Below are 6,504 nucleotides of genomic sequence, written 5' to 3'. Positions count from 1 at the left end.
ATGTGAGGTCTTCAAAGACAACATGGAAAGTTATGTAGATATTCTGGCAGCTAGCTCTTGGGATAATTTATTCAGTGAGGGTTTTGTTGAGAAGATGAGAGAATTGATTGTGAAATTCATAGAAAAGGGCTGAATACAAGAATAAGATGGAGCATCAATTTGTCCCATAAACTATCTTGAGCGTCATGGACTTTAAAAATAATTTCTTTCTTTCTTTCTATATGGTTTTCTACTTACTTCTTTTTTTTTGTTTGTCCATGTGAAGGCTATGTTTCCGGTGGTTTCACATTCCAAACAAACCCTCTTATACCTGACAATACCGTAAATAAGAATTTAAAAATTGGTTAAGTGGATCGAGTTACTCTTAATGTGAGTTCGAATTGCACCGAATCAAAGGGAATCCATTCCACAGGAATTTCTTGAATCTCTCTTGCATTCAACTGTGTCCATTCTCCTCTTTCACTGAGGGCACTATTAAACATTAAAGATTTGTAAAGGCAATTGGCACAATGGGTACTCAAGCATAGTAGATTGTTGCAACCAAATTGTATTTGCACAATCTATCACCTTTTGATCCAAACTTGATGGATATTTGATTAATGACCAATATTGATAATTAACAACAGGTTATTAATTAATGGTTTTTCATCTTGGGAGTGAGTAAACACATCTTTGGTTGAGATAATATTAAACTCTTGGAGGGGAGAAAATGTTAAGTTGGTAAACCTGCATCAAATTGAGGAACATCATCTACAATATCTAAAATGTCAAAGCCAGTGGTGCCATAAATAAATGATGTTTTTTTAACCACACGGTACTCTGAGAAACATTTTTTATTTGGATATTGATGTTAGTCAAGTCCTTGAGAATCTTGTTATGCAAAAATTGTAAATAGCTACAGGTTACAGTTCTACTCAATTTATATTAAGAAACTTGGTTCTATAGAGGTGAATTATTCCTATTGACCTTGTTTTTTTATGAATTAGCAGAATTAGAAATTAGGTCTATCTTGTACTTGTGTGACTAACATGGGTTAGACTCTAACCACTACAATTATAGAGGTGAATCCTTCCTATTGACCACCTTTTTTTTGTTTTTGTTTTTGTGAACAAGTGAAATTAGCAACTAGGTCAAACTCATACTTGTGTGACATGGGTTAGATTGTGTCCATTACCACTTTAACCTCTAGGCATACCAACATAACCCATCACGCGACATACAAGGCTAATCGAGGATTTGAACTGGCAATGTCCCAAGAAATGCCTTAAACCACACTCTATCACCACTTAATCTACATCCCTGTGGAAAATTCTTCCTATTAACCATATCTTTAAAAAACTCTGGTATATTTTTAAATAATTCTTTAGTCAAATACTAACTATAATAATTTAGAAGTTGGACACTAATTTTTCCAACCAATGTACATCTAGAAATCAAGTCCTTGGCTTCTATGATACTATGTTTCCCAAACCAAAATTAGTTTCATCAACCAATTCAAGATTTACTAAGATTATGATCCCTAACAAGATTACAAAAGACCATTTATGTATATTTGGTAGACTACGTACTCTCATTGATCCTGGAGGACAAGCCTTGTTATGGACCAAGTTCATTCAGTCATGATATAAAAATCATTACCAAATAATATGATACACAACATGTAATATTAAAATAGGCAATGTACCAAAGAAATTTACAACTAGACAACATCAATTAAGACAAATGCATATAATTATCTGATATAATTTGCCTACAACTAAAGAAAGTTGTGCACTTTTCCACCTGACCATAGGATCAATTGTGTTCATTCTTTCCTACATTTGGCCATCCCTAGCCAAACCATGATATCATTAGGGGAAAATCTCAAGAAAATTCCCAGTTGTGAAAGCCACTCTCTTTCATAGACAAACAATGGAAACAACCCTCATACCCAATGACCCAGAGTTCCATGAATTGTCCAGATGCCTTCCCAACTATTTATAGCTACACAAAGGAGTCCCTTATTTTCCATTTCTATCCTCAATGACCTCCCCTCTCATTACTTGCTATCCAACCAAACTAACATCAAATTTATAACTCCCATATTCAAAGTTCAAGTTTGGCTTTTCCTGCCTTGATTTAGCAGCCAAATTCAAGATTAACATGCTCAAACACTTAGGAATGGTCCCCAATTGGATAGTTTTGGCTTCCCTAGAAAGTTCTACTTGCCTATAATTACTAGTAGAAAATATACTCGGGAATTAGCTCGTTTTCACTTGTGCGTGTTCTTTGCTCTCTGTAAACTCTTCTCTTGCACTTCTCAGGTCTTCAAAACACTCCATACACCTAGAAAATTGTTATTTTTGTGCCCCATAGAATCCCTCTATTGTTATTTTTGTGGCTTTATATTATTTTTATTAGGTCGGCTGGATTATATTGTGACTCCTTAGACTCCTATATATAGAAAGGAGGTTTTGTCATTTGTATCATCCAAGAATTGTTCATTTATGTAATGTAAAGGAGGTTGCCCCTTCGAAGAGGCTGAATTCTAAGGCATGGATCTCTCTTTTCTATCTTTTTGTGAGCTGGTTTCATAACATTTGGTATCAGAGCTTTGGATTCTAGGGTTTCGCTGCTCCAAACAGGTCATCGTGGCATTTTCGCTATAAATTTTTTTCTATGACGTTTCAGAAGTCGCAAAAAAAACCCATTTGAGAAGAAATCGCGCTAAACCTTGAGTCCAAATTTCAGAGCTTTTCGCGTGATATTTGCGGATATATGATCTGAGGAAGTTGGTCTTTTTGCAGACTCCTCAATTACATTCAAAACAGGTGACCTGGGGAAAATCGTCATAACTTTCTCTCTGGGGATCAGATTGAAATTTCGTAAGAAGGTACAGAAAGAGGATGGACTAGTTTTTTGTATGTGTGTTTCATATTCAAAGGTTGAAACAAGGACTCATGACACGTCATACAAGTTCGCTCTATTGAACCAATCTAAAAGCAAGTCACTGTGGGAGATTTCACATAACTCTTCCTTGGAGAATCCAATTTGGCTCAGACTTGTGGCATTGGAAAGAGGACTCAGAAGGCTACTACAGGTAGCAATTTCAAAATTGGAGGATCCAAAATTACAGAGATACATCAGATTCAATATCAGGCTTCTATAAAGTGAAAAAAGGTGTATAGTTTTTTTTTTAATTTTGTGTAAGCTTGGTTTAACGGAATTCAAAGGGCATAGTAAAACATTATTATCGGTAACTGATGCCCCGAGGAAAGAAAATGCAAACACCTAGTAGAGAACCTGAAAGCTCTAGCATGACTCATGAAGAAGAGGAAGAAATGCTACATGATATATCAAAATTACAAGAACAAGTGCAACAAATATCACGCTCACAAAAGCTAACAGAAGCTAAGATAAGTGGCGTGGAATATAAGATAAATGGCGTGGAATCTAAGGTAAATGGCGTGGAAGCTAAGATAAATGGCATGGAAGCTAAGATGGATGGCATGGAAGCTAAGGTGAATGGCATGGACGCTAAAATTGATGGCATGGATGATAAGATGGATGAATTGAAGAAGTTGCTACAAGAAAGGGTCACTAATGGTGAAAAGGTAGTAAAGGAAACTCATGATGAGAATAAAAGAAATGTTAATCATGATTCCATAGACTCTAATGTTGGATCGAAGACTCACCATGTTCCAAAAATCGATATGAGGAAGTTTGATGGCAAGGATCCCGCCACATGGATATTACAGATGGAGCAATTCTTCGATCTCAATAATGTGCAAAACACACAAAAGGTACGTATGGCAACTTTATATTTGGAACCAAATCAGTTTGTATGTTATCAATGGCTTTGTTCTCGTAAACACTTTATCACTTGGGCAATTTTTACGGAAGAATTGATAGCACATTATGAGGATACAAAAAGCAACACTTTTTTTAGCCAATTGATAAGTCTCAAACAAAAGGGTTCAATAATGGAGCACATTGAGGAGTTCCAAAAATTGAACATAGGGGTAAAAGATATTCCAGAGGAGCATATGATTGATGTGTTCATAGGGTCTTTAAAGGATAATATCCAACATGATGTGCGCCTTTGGGAACCTGATTCATTAGAGAAGGCATTCAGGTTAGCAAGAAAAATGGAAAGGAAAATTATGACAACTAGGAAGCATACCGTTCACAACTATAAAGACGGAAGTGTTGTTGCCCATAGTCTTCCACAACCTACAAGGTTGACACCACAACAATTGGAAGAAAAAAGAGCAAAAGGGCTTTGTTACAATTGTGATAGCAAATACACAAAAGGTCATAAGTGTGCTGAGAAGAAATTATTCTACATAGATTGTGAAGAGGAAGAAGAAAAGGAGCAAGAAAGGTCAAAAGAAGAGGATATATTCCAGGAACAAAGCCTAGATGAAGAACAAATAAATCCGACCATATCTTGTAATGCATTGGCGGGAATTACCACTCCTCAAACCATCAAGATAGAAGGAAAAATCAAGAAGAAAAAGGTAATAGTGTTGATTGATTCAGGAAGCACCCACAATTTTATTCATTGTAGGGTAGCAAAAGAATTGAATTGCTTCCTATATCTAGCACCAGAGTGTCAAGTGATGATTGCAAATGGAGGAACAATAAATTGTTTTGGAAAGTGCCATAATATCAAGCTATCCATGGGAGAATATGTATTGACTAGCCCAATGATTTCCATTCCAATGGGAGGTGCTGATGTTGTACTAGGAGTCCAATGGCTACAATCCTTGGGTACAATAGCTTTTAATTTTCAAGAACTTTTCATGAAATTTTCTGTGGAAGGAAAGGAAGTTGAATTAAGGGGTATTGCAGGGAAACCAGGAAAGATAATCAGCTCTAATGGAATGACAAAGCTTCTAAAAAAGGAGCAAAGAGGTGTAATTGCACAATTATGTTCGCTAGATGTTTCCACATTGGAATCATCTATTTCTCCAGATCTCCAAAAAGTCCTGGACAATCATTCCAAGGTATTTGAGACTCCCAAAGGTCTCCCACCTATGCGTGATCATGATCATGCTATTCATCTGATTCCAGGAAGTGTTCCTCCAAACATCAGGCCGTACAGATATCCATATGTCCAAAAAAGTGAAATTGAACGTATGGTTGCAGAAATGCTAGAGGCTGGTATAATTCAACCGAGTCAAAGTTCTTTCTCAGCTCCAGTAGTATTGGTGCACAAGAAGGATGGATCATGGCGCATGTGTCCAGATTATAGGGAGCTCAACAAGCTCACTATTAAAGATAAGTTCCCCATTCCTGTTATTGATGAATTACTGGATGAATTGCATGGATCAATTTACTTCACCAAGTTGGATCTTCGTTCGGGATATCATCAAATTAGAATGAAGATTGAAGACATTCCGAAAACAGAATTTAGAACTCATGAGGGTCATTATGAATTTTTGGTCATGCTTTTTGGCCTTACCAATGCACCTTCAACATTTCAAGGTTTGATGAATTCAATTTTCAAACCATTCCTTAAAAAATTTGTGTTAGTATTTTTTGATGATATACTAATCTACAGCAAGTCTTAGAAGGATCATGTTGAACATGTTGACAGGGTGTTACAACTATTGGAGGAGAAACAATTATATGCAAAAAGATCCAAATGTTTCTTTGGAGTCCAGGAGGTGGAATATTTGGGTCATATTGTATTTCATGAAGGAGTTAAGGTAGACCCTAGCAAAATTAAAGCCATTAAGGAATGGAAAATCCCCACATCCATAAAGCATCTGCGATGATTTCTTGGGTTGACAGGGTATTATCGCAAGTTTGTTAAGAATTATGGGAGAATAACAGCACCTCTAACAACATTATTGAAGAAAGATTCATTTTCATGGACTTCGGAAGCAACAAAGGCCTTTGAACATCTTCCTTAAATCAGATATTCAAAAGTTTGTGGCGGAATGTTTGGTTTGCCAGCAAAATAAAGTTGAAACAATTAAGACATCAGGTCTATTACAACCTTTATCCATTCCAAGCCAACGTTGGGAGGAGGTTTCAATGGATTTTATCACAGGTTTACCCAAGTCTGAGGGAAAGAGTGTCATCATGGTGGTAGTTGACAGACTTACCAAGTATGCACACTTTTGTGCATTATCACATCCATTTCAATCCAGTACAGTTTCTACTGCATTTATGGAAACAGTTCAAAAGCTACATGGAAACCCAAAGATTATTGTAAGTGACAGAGATCCCATTTTCACTGGAAATTTTTGGACAGAATTATTTTCTTGTCTTGGTACTCAGTTAGCTCATAGCTCATCTTATCATCCTCAATCTGATGGGCAAACTGAGATAGTAAAAAAATGTTTGGAAGGATATCTTCGTTGCTTTGTATCTGATAAACAAACACAATGGGTCAAATGGTTGCCTCTAGCTGAATGGTGGTATAACACTTCCTTCCATACAACAACAAAAATGACCCCATTTATGGCACTTTATGGGTATCAACCACCATCCATCACATCATATTTAAGAGAA

The sequence above is a fragment of the Pinus tabuliformis genome, chromosome 7 (assembly GCF_031772625.1).
Source record: "Pinus tabuliformis cultivar Carrire ecotype Pingquan chromosome 7, CPIR1, whole genome shotgun sequence".
Taxonomy (NCBI): Eukaryota; Viridiplantae; Streptophyta; class Pinopsida; order Pinales; family Pinaceae; genus Pinus; species Pinus tabuliformis.
Note: the sequence above shows the minus strand (reverse complement) of the source record.